This window comes from Equus caballus, chromosome 14, assembly GCF_041296265.1.
Source record: "Equus caballus isolate H_3958 breed thoroughbred chromosome 14, TB-T2T, whole genome shotgun sequence".
NCBI lineage: Eukaryota > Metazoa > Chordata > Mammalia > Perissodactyla > Equidae > Equus > Equus caballus.
Genome location: NC_091697.1, coordinates 74,421,247 through 74,433,859, shown reverse-complemented (window position 1 = coordinate 74,433,859; position 12,613 = coordinate 74,421,247). Strand labels below are relative to the sequence as shown.

Genomic DNA, 12,613 nt, shown 5'->3' with positions numbered 1-12,613 from the left:
TAAGCCTATTTCTCATTGAGGCTGTAAGCAATCCCCTCAAAGGGCTGGAAAAGAATACAGTGTCCTGGAGTGTTGAAAAATGAGTCCTGATCACAGACAGAAAGTCAGTAACATAACACAAGTGAGCCCAGAGGCCCTGGACTGTGGCCAGGTTCAGAAAAATACACCCTTTAGTGACAAAGGCCAGGTCTAGGATTTAAAAGCACATGCCACTCTCAAACCCCACTGGTGGGAGTATAACTTGTACACAGTCTATTGAAATTTGGCAGTATTTGTCAAAATCAAAAATGCACATAGTGTTTGACCCAGCAATTCCATCTCTAGAAATGTATCCCACAGATATGATGATGTATGCAAAACAATGAATGTCCAAGTTATCCCATGCAGCATTGTTTGTATTAGCAACAGACTGGAAATCATCTAAATATCCACCAGTGGAGGTCTGGTAAATAAATTATGATTCATCCATACAATGCAATGAATACTAAACAGCCTTTAAAAAGAAGGAGGCAGCTCTCTGTAATGGTGGCACAATCTACAAAACAGGTCAAGTTAAAAAAGGGGAGGTGCAGATCAGTGTGTATGGCATATGACCATATATATAAAAGAGGTAGAGTGTGTGACCGTATGCACTGGATATGCACAGACTACCTCTGGAAGGACACCTAAGGAACTGTTATCAGGGAGTGCCCCTGGAGAGGGGATTGCATCCGGGGGACAGGGATGGGACAGAAACTTACTCTGCCATCTACCCTTTCTGGGACATTGTGAATTTGGATTCATGTGCACATATAAAGCATTTTTTAAAAGGTACATACTGGGTCTCCAGTGGCATTCAGAATCCTGGTGTCTAAGCAGCACTGTTAGAGAAAAGTGAGCCAAGGAGCTTAGCTCTGGCATCTAGCGCCCTGCCAAGAGGAAAACCAGATGCCTCCTTACCATGTATTAGCTTACAGGTTATTCCGGTTATTATCCTGTCAAGACATTTTAGCAGCTTGCAATTCACACTTGGCCTTGACAATAGTTCACTTCAATTGTCCAAAACTCATTAGTTAATCTTATGTAGGTGACTTATGTAATAAGGACATTAGTATATAAGATATTTAGACAGGATTTAACTACCTGGCGGTTGGAGAGAATTTGAATTCTTTTCACTCTCCAAACTTTGTGAAGATAAAAAGTGCTCAAAATCTACCAGGCAAGGTGATATGGGAAAAAAATAGATACAAAATACATCGTGGGTTTTGCAAAACAAAAAAATTATAAATATTATTATTTCAAGTATCTTGCATATGTTCCCATGACTATGCTGTATTTTCCTTTCAAGCATCACTGTATGATTTTCAGTGAAGGGCATCATTGTTCCTCTGATTCTTCAGAAAATGAAGATGCTCTCCATAGTCCATTCTTCTTCTAAATAATTATGTCTCAAAAGCCAGATAATTCAGGGGCTAATTACTCCAAACCAACGTATAAATTAAAAGTTCACAGGATCATCTTAGAAATTACAACTGGGAAACAACATCTACACTTGTTAAAAGCCTTACTTCTTGCCTGCACTATCTAATGTGCAATTTGTTCATCCTGAAAAATTATGGTGAAGTTAAACACAAACAGTATTTCCTAAGTTAATTACAGACACATCTTCCCTGCAATTTACATCTTAGAATCCAGCTCTATGCTGTTTTATTTCCTTCCAGCTGAAGGAAAGGAGTTGCTAGCTTAAGATCATCTTGCAGGTGGATTTCTGATTTTAATCAAAAAATCAAGGCAGTCACAAATTCACTTATACCATGGAATAACGATTCTAGTCCGACTGGAGAATTTTCTAAAACTACCCAAATTAGACACATTCTATTGGGACATAATAAATTCTTGCCTATGTCAATGTAATGCAGATTCTCCTCAAGCTGAAACTCTGTCGTGGTCCTCTGCCCGCTCCTCTGAACCAGTAATAAAAATAATTCTCTACAATCGCGTCTGTAGTCTACATCTGTATCCACTAGTGAAAGCATAATTAAATCACATTTTTTTCAAATCAGTCTAAATATAGCTGGCTATTCATTCAGAATAATGTTTGAAAAATAATTTTCACTCATAGGAAAGCAAATAAGAAACAAATTAAGAAGTAAAGCTTACCTTTTTTTTTGGTGAGAAAGATCAACCCTGAGCTAACATCTGTGCCAATCTTCCTCTATTTTGTATATGGGATGCCGCCACAGTGCAGCTTCACGAGCAGTTTGTAGGTCCACGATCATGAACCCCAGGCCACTGAAGTGGAGCGTGTGAACTTAACCACTACACCACCAGGCCAGCCCCAAGTAAAGATTACTTTTAAGTTTGAGCCCATGCATCTTACATGGAGAACTGAGTTTTTATCCTATCAGCAGGTTCAAGCAGAAGGCTTGCATGCAGAGAATCCCAGTGAGGATCCACGAGAAGAGCTTCCAAAGACGGGAGCAAGTGCCATCATTAGGTCTGCCTTAAAGGTTCCACACCTTGAGCCTTGCCCATCCGGTGAAGAGGAGAAAAGACTGACATGTCTTGACAATGTCTGATGCCCCTGGCAAAGTGTTAGGAGTTTTATAGCTGCTGCTTGTCTTATTTAATCCTCAGAACAATGCTGCCAAGTATTATTATTGCCAGAGAATTCAAGCAACTAATCCAAAGCCAAATAGCAGTAGAATTAGAAATTTTAACTCAGATGCTCCTGAAGAGAGTGTGGAGTAACAGCCACTCTCACACTTTGTTAGTATAAGAGTAAATTGCTACAATCTCCATGAGAAAATCTGGCAATATCTATAAAATTAAAAATACACATACCCCTGACCTAGCAATTCTGCTTTTAGTGAATTCTCCTACTGATATATTCTTATATATATATATGCCAAATGACCTGTGTGTAAGGATTTTATTGCAGCATTATTTTGTAAAGGCAAACCATAGGAAACAATTTAAATATTAGTCATTAGAGGACTGGTAAAATGAACTGTGGTACTGACATAATGAAATATTATGCAACTGTTAAAAAGAACAAGGTTCCAACTTTTCTGTATGCTTGAAAATTTTTATTTAAAATATGTTAGGGGGATAAAGAGCAAGATAGCTATATATATATTGATATGGAAAAATTTCCAAGAATAACTGTTATGTGAAAAAAGCAAGGTGTAGAACAGTGTGTATAATATTATATATGTATGTATTATATATACACATATATGCAGATACATACATGTATGTGTGTATATGTATACACATACTCAGGTTCATAGACAACCATTACGAAGTCTATAAAACACTGGTAATGGTAGTTGCCTTTGGGGAGGAGAATAGAGTGGCTGGGGCATAGCATGAGGGGAAAAAAAGAATTTTTTGCCATGTGCATATACTTGTTCAATATTAAATAAATAGCTAGATAGAATTTATACCTCATTTTAGTTTACATTTTTTTGACAACTAGAGGTTGGACAGATTTTTATTTACTTCTTGGACATTTCTATTTCTTATCTTAGGAATTGCCTTTTCAAGCTCTTTCCTAAGATACATCTTTCTAAAACTTCTATAATAGTGTTAAAATCTATAAGCATTTTAGGAAAATCCAGATTTCATAAAGCAGAGCTGCTTGTTACTATGCTACCAGTGGCTATACTTTCATTTAGGAAAATGCTGTTACAGCTCAAACCATGATTCCTCAGCGATCTGATTTCCTTGGGCATCAGGGCAGCAGGGGAGGTCCACTGAGGCACAAAACAGTTTCTGCATATGAAAAGCTACAACCATGATGAATCTTGGAGAGAAAGAACTTTTATCTTGGGGATTTAAAAGCCAACAGTTTTTAGTGTACATTTTTCTAGGTTTATGATGCATATGTGTAAGGGACAACATTAAAATGTCACACTAATGTGAAAATAAGAAATAATCTTCCCAGCACCACTTATAAAGGATTTTAGCCTTAATTATTACAGAATTTGGAAAGTGATTGCATGCTGCTTTTGTGGTCATTCTCCTGCCCCGCCATGTGTTTTTTCAGATGTAGGATTTGAAACTACATGGTGGTTTTCATCTAAGGCATTTTTTCCCTTTCTAATTGAAACAGGCTTCAGATGTGATCTTGGTTTATACAGCAGGGCAAACTAGAATCGAAAGAATCACATTTGAGTATACAGCTGTTAACCTTTCCAAGGATTAAGAGGCCCCAGAACAGCAGCACCTTCCCGCTGTTCTGCCAACCTCCAGCCATGTGAAATTTCTTCACCAATTTAAACGCTAGTCTGGGCAAGTGAAAAGGGGATTTAAAACATCCATCTCAGAGGTGCATTACAAAGATTAAATAAAATAATGTATGCAAATCTCTTAGTACAGTGCCTCACACAAGGAAAGCACCTAATAAGTTGTGATGTCGTCCTTGTCATCATCATCACCAAGAAGATGAACACAAGAACGTGGCAATCTATCAAGGTGAATACAGAATCGACACGGAAACCGCAAATGAATCTACATACCACAATTCTGGGAATATGAGGGTCTTTAAACAAACATTTCCTGACACGTCGCAGACAAACAGAACAAAACCAAAAGCAGCTATTTTGCATGCTACATCAAGCAGCACATCACAGAGACTAGATGTATCGCTTCCCTCACAGAACGCTGTAACTGACACAACCAACCAGAGAGGGATGCGGTAGGAGAACTGAACAATGAAGGACGTTGGGGTAAGTGACTAACAGAAATACATTCATTGGAAAACAATCTGGTGGTTCCTCAAAAAGTTAAACATAGAATTACCATATGACCCAGCAATTCCACTCTAGGTATATATCCAAGAAAAGCGAAAACATACCTGCTAATAGGTATGGGGTTTCTTTTGGGGGTGATGGAAATGTTCCGAAATTAGATAGTGGTGATGGATGCACAACATAGTGGATATATTAAAAACTGCTGAATTGTACACTTTAAAATGCTGAATTATATATTACGTGAATTATATCTCAACTGGAAAAAAAAGAAACGAATTCATTGGTTGTGCCAAAGATTACCCATATTTAAGATGAGGCAATGTAATTTAGAAGAACGATTTTATGTAGTCCACGGAAGACAAAAAGCAGATGCAACAACAACGGCACCAAAAGACAAGTTAGACACAAACTAGTAACAGTTAAAATAAAGAAAAGGAAAAAAGAAATCTGAAAGGACTACTTGTAAAATTTCTGTTATATGAAGATTATACCAAACAACTCAGGAAAACCAGGTTTGCCTTATCCCTTGAGCAACGCTACGAGGCCTTTCAATTTACTGCAAGGGCTAACACTTCAAGCAGGGATCATCTCCAAGAAGTAAATTCTAACATATAAGCTGATAGCAATACTTCTTGCCTCAGAGATGTTACACGACAGGGTCCCTAAAACCAGAGTTTGGAACGAAAACTAAAAATCAGTATGACAGTAGGCCCAGAGGTGCATCTTCTACTGCCTGCCAGTATGCTTGTGACTTTAAAAAGAATTATTCTACTTTTAAAATATTAGCAGTTTTTTTCATGACAATGATAGCCATGCAGGACAGCAGCATACTAGTTTTTCTCTTTTCTTTTTTTCTTTTTGAGGAAGATTAGACCTGAGCTAATATCCGCCACCAATCCTCCTCTTTTTGCTGAGGAAGACTGGCCCTGAGCTAACATCAGTGCCCATCTTCCTCTACTTTATGTATGGGATGCCTGCCACAGCATGGCTTGATAAGCAATGTGTAGGTCCGCACCCGGGACCTGAACTGGCGAACTCCAGGCTGCCAAAGTGGAGCGCACAAACCCAACCGCTGCACCACCAGGCCGGCCCCAAGAACAGCAGCATGCTATTTTTTATTGTTACCTTCTACATTTTTTTCCCCCTTAACTGCCTTTCCAGGGATAGATCAGTCAATTAGCTCTTTTTGCTTTTTGGAATCAACTGATTCTAAGCACTAAAGTTAAATCTAACACATTTAAATCTCCTCAAAATACTTACTGACTTTACATTATAAGCCAGTAACTTGAACTGCACAAAGATCTACAAATAGTAGAAGTTTTGCAAAAGAATTTTAAATATGATTTTTATCCTCCTGGATTTTCCTGGAATAATTATTTCAACAAACTGCCCTAGAGCTTTGCTCAGGGAAAACACAGCTCTTTACCCTAATTCCACAACAGTATAAACTGCTCAGAGAAACGATGTATTATATGGGTCAATCATCTCTTATTCACACACACTGAGTTTCTTAGGCAGGATGATTCTAACTAGGTCTCAATAATTTTTAATCTCCATCTGTTAATTATAGAAGCTTTAGCTTTTCCACGCTCACGTGTACAAGATCCTTTAGCTCTGCTGGATCAGACCCTTTGTAATATATTTCAAAGAGGGCCCAGACTCGTTTTCTGTGACTCTGTTCTTAGTCAGTATTTATTTCACTTTTTTCTTTACTTCTGCCTAATAAACATCCAAGGAGCTAACGCATATCTTTGGATCTAGCTACTGACTCCTTCCCCATTGACTTTGTCAGTTAATTTCTTTTTTTACTCAAATCCACACAATTTTTCAGGCTCCAGAGGTGTGCTGGTGAATGTTTTACAATGGGCTCTCTGGGGAGAAAAAGCTCAGATTTAGAGCATTTGCTGATTTCCATAGTATAAACACTCCTGCCACTGCTGATTTTAAACTATCACTATCATGTCACTGAATGTGAATTTGGAAGCACACCATGATAGAGTCTTTGCACCACAGAGATACCAGACACATAAATAACCTCAAGAACATAGATAATAGTAAATAATTAGGAAGCAATGAGTTTTGAGTATTTATTACCTCTGTTAATATAACGTATTTAATTGTAAGCTTATATGATTTAATTTTTAACAATGCTGATGTTTAAAAACGGCCTCACAAAATTCCTGAATATTTAGCAGTTGGCTTTTGTTAGCCAGTATGAGCCAGCTCCAGCATACCACTGATTATAGGATATATGAAAAACCTATCCATTACCATTGGTATATTGTGGCATGGTCAGGCACAGCCCAGCTTGCTGCAGAGGACCTGGGCCACTTAAGAGGTGCTGGGATCTGGACCTGGATAAGCCCAATGGGGATACATAAAGATGAAAGTGGCAGACTGAGCTAGAAGAAATCTGATATGTCATTGTACACAGGTGGGATCAGTGGGTCCTATATAAAATAACTAGGATGACAGAGACTTCTAGTTAGATGTGGTGGATTTAATATGCTTATTTATCTTACTTATTTCCCTTCAATCCCTCCTGAAACCATCCTAAAAAGATAAAGGAATAAAAAAAAAAAAGCATAAAACTACAGTAGATCCTTATTATTCACAGATTCTATATTTGTGAACTTGCCTACTCTCTAATACTTATTTCTAACCCCAAAGTCAATCCTCATGGTGCTTTCACAGTCAGTTATGGACATGCTCAACGTGGTGAAAAATCTGTCTTCTGATGCTCATGTTCCCAACTGAGGCCGAGCAAGGTAACACTCTGCCCTTTTGTTTCAGCTCTCACACCATAAACAAGTGTCCTTTTCATAGCCTATTTAGTGGCATATTTTTATGCTTTTTGTTGGTGATTTTGCTGTTCACAATGGCCTGCAAGCATAGTGCTGAAGTGCTGTCTAGTGTTCCTAAGCACAAGAAAGCTGTGATGCACCTTATGGAGAAAACACATGTGTTGGATAAGCTTTGCTCAGGCATGAGTTATTGTGCTGTTGGCCATGAGTTCAATGTTAAGGAATCAAGAATATATATTAAATAAGGTGCCTTTAAACAGAAACACACATAACGCAAGGTTAGGTACTGATTAGTTGATAAGGCTCAGAGGTACCTAACCCGTATTTCCCCTTGGAGCAATGGTTCAGTATTTACTAATTCAGTGTTTGCAGCAACTTTATAGGACATAATTATTGCAAATAATGAGACGTGATTGTATAATGACGAGAACAGAAGAGAAAATTAGAACAAATTTCAGAAGCAGCAAGACAGATGGATGAGTGGATTTAGCTCACCAGAGAAACCCAGAGTCAAGCCACACCTTGGACAGGCTCAGAAGCAGGAGAGCCAGAGAGTGCAGATAATCCTCAGAACAGGTGGATTAGTTGAAGGTGTGTGTAAGAAGCCGTTAGATCCCTTGTGTCCTATCCCAACCGAGCATAGTCAAGTCTTCCCAACCCAGGCAGAAAACGAAAGGTTTATTCTCTACAGTATTGATCCCAAATTAATTCTGGACTCAAGGCCACCACTCAGAGGATAAGGGTCCATCCTGAAATTGGGGAGTTAAGGAAAGTCCACATGTTGAACTATAAGACCACTGGCTCCTTTTCCCTCACTCAGCTCTCAGAATCCTTCCTACCAGCTTTATACCATCCAGGCAGGAAACTGAAAGTTGTTCCTCTTGGGATACTGAAAATATCTGTATATACTGGGCAGTGGAGGGAGGAATCACTCAATGAAACAGCCCTCTCAGATGAAGCCCACTGACCAAAAAGCCCTCCTTTCCTAAATACAAACACACACACACATACACACATACCCCCTCTAATCAGCTTTGTTTGCTTTACTCTTAAATATGAGGAGGCTGTCAACAACTAGATATTCAAAGAGAGCATCTAACATGAGAGAGACAAAAAGAAACCAACAAAAAAACAACTCAGAGGAAATGGAGAAATAATGCTGGAACATAAAAAAACTTCCAAAAAGCTATTATGGGGATCTACATAGAGTTAAATGATGATTTAATACTCATGGAACAAGAAAACGAAGCTTTAAAAAAGAATAGTCACAGAAAAACAGCATAAAAAACTCTAGGAAATTAAAAGCAGAAACTAAAGTTTTAATAAAAGAATTGAAAAGTAAAGTTGAGAAAATCTCCCATAAAAGAGAACAGCAACACCAAGAATAAAAACCAAAGACGTGGAAAATATGAGAAAGTGAAATTATTAAAAAATCATTTTAGAATATTTAATATCTAAATTATAGGAGTTCCAGAAAGAATGACAGAGAAGATAGAGGGAAAGAAATTATCACAGATATAATTTTAAAAATTTCCTAGAACTGAAGGGTATTTGTTGCCATAAGAGAGGGTCCTTCATGGGACCAGCATAATGGGTTAAAAAGAAAAGGCCTACAACCATACTAAGACTTGTCAACATGAAATTTTGGAACACTAGGCAAAAAGGATTCTAAAAGCTGCCAGAAGATGAAAAGGGAAACAACAACAGGTCTCAGACAAAGGATTGGAAATCATAATGGCATCTACCTTTTCAATAGCAATTCTGGGTTCTGGAAGACACTAGAACAATCATTTCAAAATTCCTAGAGAAAATAACTTCAAATTCTATGCTGAAACTATCAATCAAATGAAAGGGCAGGAAAGACATTTCTCAAAACATTTAGCTCTCATGGATGCTCTCTCGGGAATCTAGTAGAGGAGAGAACCACCAAAAAGAGAGTGTTCACAAGAAAGATAGAAACATAGTATATCAGGTTTGGCTGCATACAACTAAGTAAAAGTGGCATAAGCAAGAAAGTTGATTTTTCTCTTATGAAATAAGAAATGTGAATATTGATCTAACTCAAAACTAGGAGATTTAGGAGAATGGATAAAGGACAAGTGGGTGTGTACTTGGGGAGGGGCACTAAATCCACATATTCTTTTGCAGAAAATCAATACATAATATTTATAATTGAAGTAAAATGGAAGAAAGAGCAATATAAGTGAATTATAAATTATTGAGGCAAATGAGAAGAAACAGCTAAAACTGTTCTAAGTGTTATATAGAAAAGAATTAGAAGTAGGGATGGGTGACAGAACAGTGCTATTTTCCATTATGAATCTTAAATATCCATCTGATTTCTCAAACCATGTGTAACTTTGATCAAACGTGTATGTGCGCGTGCACGTATGTGGTGGCGGTGGTGGTGGAGGATGGTAGGTAGAAGCCAGGCCAGGGATGTGGTATCATGGGAACTGACAGTGCTCGGAAGCCTGAGGTATCATTAAGTGCGTCTGACAGCAGAGCGCAGAACCCCAGCCTTCAGATAGAAGCTCAAAGATAGAATTTCCCTCCCTAGAGAGGAGCAAATAAGAACTAGGCAGGCCAGGTCCTCTAGGGACTGAGGGCTGGTAGGTTTCCAAGGCAGGGAGTCAGGCCCAGGAAACAGCGTAATGTGGGGACTTGGGTATCAGAACTGGGACACCAGATTGGAGACTGTCTGGCAGCCAACATGAGCAGATGTGAGGCCCAGAGGGCTTGGGGCTTGCTCTTTACCTCCGTCTTGCCTGAGTTAAGCACCAAGATCAGGCTGAGACTGGAAGATGGGGACACCAAGGGAAACAAAACTAGAAACCTGGGAGGCCTGACAAACACTAAATTAATACCAGCTACTAGATCCGCAGGTCATTCTCTTCCTTTAAAATGTCTGTTAGTCTCCAGCTGGGTATCATACACAGGCCCAGGAAGTCTACCCCCAGGACTAGTTGAATTGTGCTACATCCATACAATGAAATAATATGTAGCCAATGGAACAGACATTGAAGGTTCCTGGGAAAGCTTTTCTTTATTGACATAGGTGTCACTATTTTCTACTTCCTCTTTCCATCTTCTTCCTGCCCGCAACATAGTACCTGGTAACGCAGCAACACATGCATGGGCAGAGCATCTTGCAATCCTCTGGCAACATGCATTCTAAGGATGGCAAAGCAGAAAGATGAAAAAAAAGAAAAAAGAAAGGTTTACCAAAGGTTCCTTGAGCCCCATACCCCAGAATTCTTGCTACCTGAAACAAAGTAACTAAACACATTCCTAACTGATGTATCTTCCCAATGTGATAGGAATGGATTTAACTGGAAACCGTAACTTCTACGCTGTTTTAGTATTTCAGAAATTCAAAATTCACTCCTGTGTAATCCACAGGGAGTGAAAAATGAGTTCAATATTCTCCCCCAGGACTTCTGTTTGGAGTAATTACCTCTCCACAAACAAAACCCACAAAACTCATCCTCAAATAAAACTGCCTTCAAGGACTTGGGAGAACTCAAAGTGTGCATGCTTACATTGCCTTATCACGTCCTAATTGGATTTTTTTTTTCTATCCCTATTGTGCAGATGAGAAAACTGAGGGACACACCTTGCCCAGGTCCAAACAATTCATGAGGATAATGAATTACAAAACACATTTATCATCCTGAAAAGTTAACTTAAAATAATTTCAAATGGATAACATAAAGGACATTTATAGCCAGTTTAAAAATTCTTAGCCAATTTAAATGAATTGCTTACTTTGAAAAAGCTATAATAAGAAGTTTGTGTCATTTCACTAAAATGCAATTAAGGCAATTAAAAACATTTCACAAATGCCTATGTGGACTACTGCTGATACAAGCTGCTGCTATTCAGGAGTTGATTGGAGAATTCCCACTGATTTCCCTACATGAAAGAAACATATTGATGACATCTTGTAAGAAAATCAAGTTATTCAATTTAATGGATCAGTACAGAAAACAAAACTCTGTTTGCCAAGCAGAATATTTCGCAGTGTTTGTGTTTCCTCTGATCTAAATTTGCTAGCTTTGAATGCTGCTTATAAACTAACACAGACAAATGGCATTTGATATGGTCTGCTTTATTCATTAAAACAAAGTGAAGATCATTATGGAGTCACTTTGAAAGGCAGTTTGGGCTTTCTTATTTAATTAATCCATTACACCTAACCTTCCAATATTTTATTCTCTGAAAGTCCTGCAACCATTATAACACTCTACAAATATGTTTTGCATTATTAAATTTAAGAATTTAGTACCCAATAAAATTCTCAGCAGGAATATTGTTATTAAATGAGTTCATTAAACCTAACCACACTAATTAACAGTGAAGTGTTGAGGAACACTTATACAGAAGTGGACCAGATTCCATATTCATAACTCCTCTGCTAATTCTAGCAAATGGACATAAACATTCTCAGGAAAAAAATGTCTAGGAACGTTCCAGAAACCACATGTACCTCTGTGGAAATCAGCTCCTCTGAAATAAATGTCCAGGCTTGTCTGAAACTTGCTCCTCATCACATCATCTATCACTAATTTTCAATTAAGTGTACAACTGGTTCTAGCTCCTCCCTCCCTTATGCTTGTAATGACATGACTGGAAATATTGAGCGTTTTAGTTTTACAATTAATTACTAGTCTTAGCTGGCCACAACCCAGTATTTTCAGAGGGTTCCTACATACAAAATCTTTAGCCTCTAGCACAAGAATGATCTTTTAACCACAAGAAAAAAATGAATCCCATGTAGAGGAATGTCAACAGATTTTAATGTATAACTAATGGCTCCTTGGCCCTCGCCCTTTCCCATATGGGAGATGCAGTGACACGCACCAGACGCCCCTGCTTATGGCTGAAGCTGTGAGGAGTGTTGCCTGCAGAAGGCTCATGACTGAGTCCCTTTCGTAGATACATCACAGATCAACTTGTCCGTCTGCCTAATCCTGCTTCTTTCAGCTCCTTTACACATGCTGATCCCAAGACTAGTCCCCAGAAAACCTTCAGCACCCAAATCTCCATCTGAGTCTGTTTCCTGGGGAACTT

The 12,613-nt window shown here is 38.4% G+C and overlaps 1 protein-coding gene across 4 annotated transcripts in view; it reads right to left on the bottom strand.

The window, feature by feature from the left end:
• The window catches only part of MCC (MCC regulator of WNT signaling pathway), a 407,698-nt gene that overhangs the window by 350,617 nt on the left and 44,468 nt on the right, over positions 1–12,613 (bottom strand). The window contains exon 1 of one of the 4 annotated variants that reach the window (XM_070234445.1): positions 2,140–2,510. The exons of the other annotated variants lie outside the window; for them this stretch is intronic. The gene's annotated coding sequence lies outside the window, so the exon portion shown is untranslated. Of the gene's footprint in view, positions 1–2,139; positions 2,511–12,613 lie in introns of those variants that run through there. 4 annotated transcript variants of the gene reach the window in all.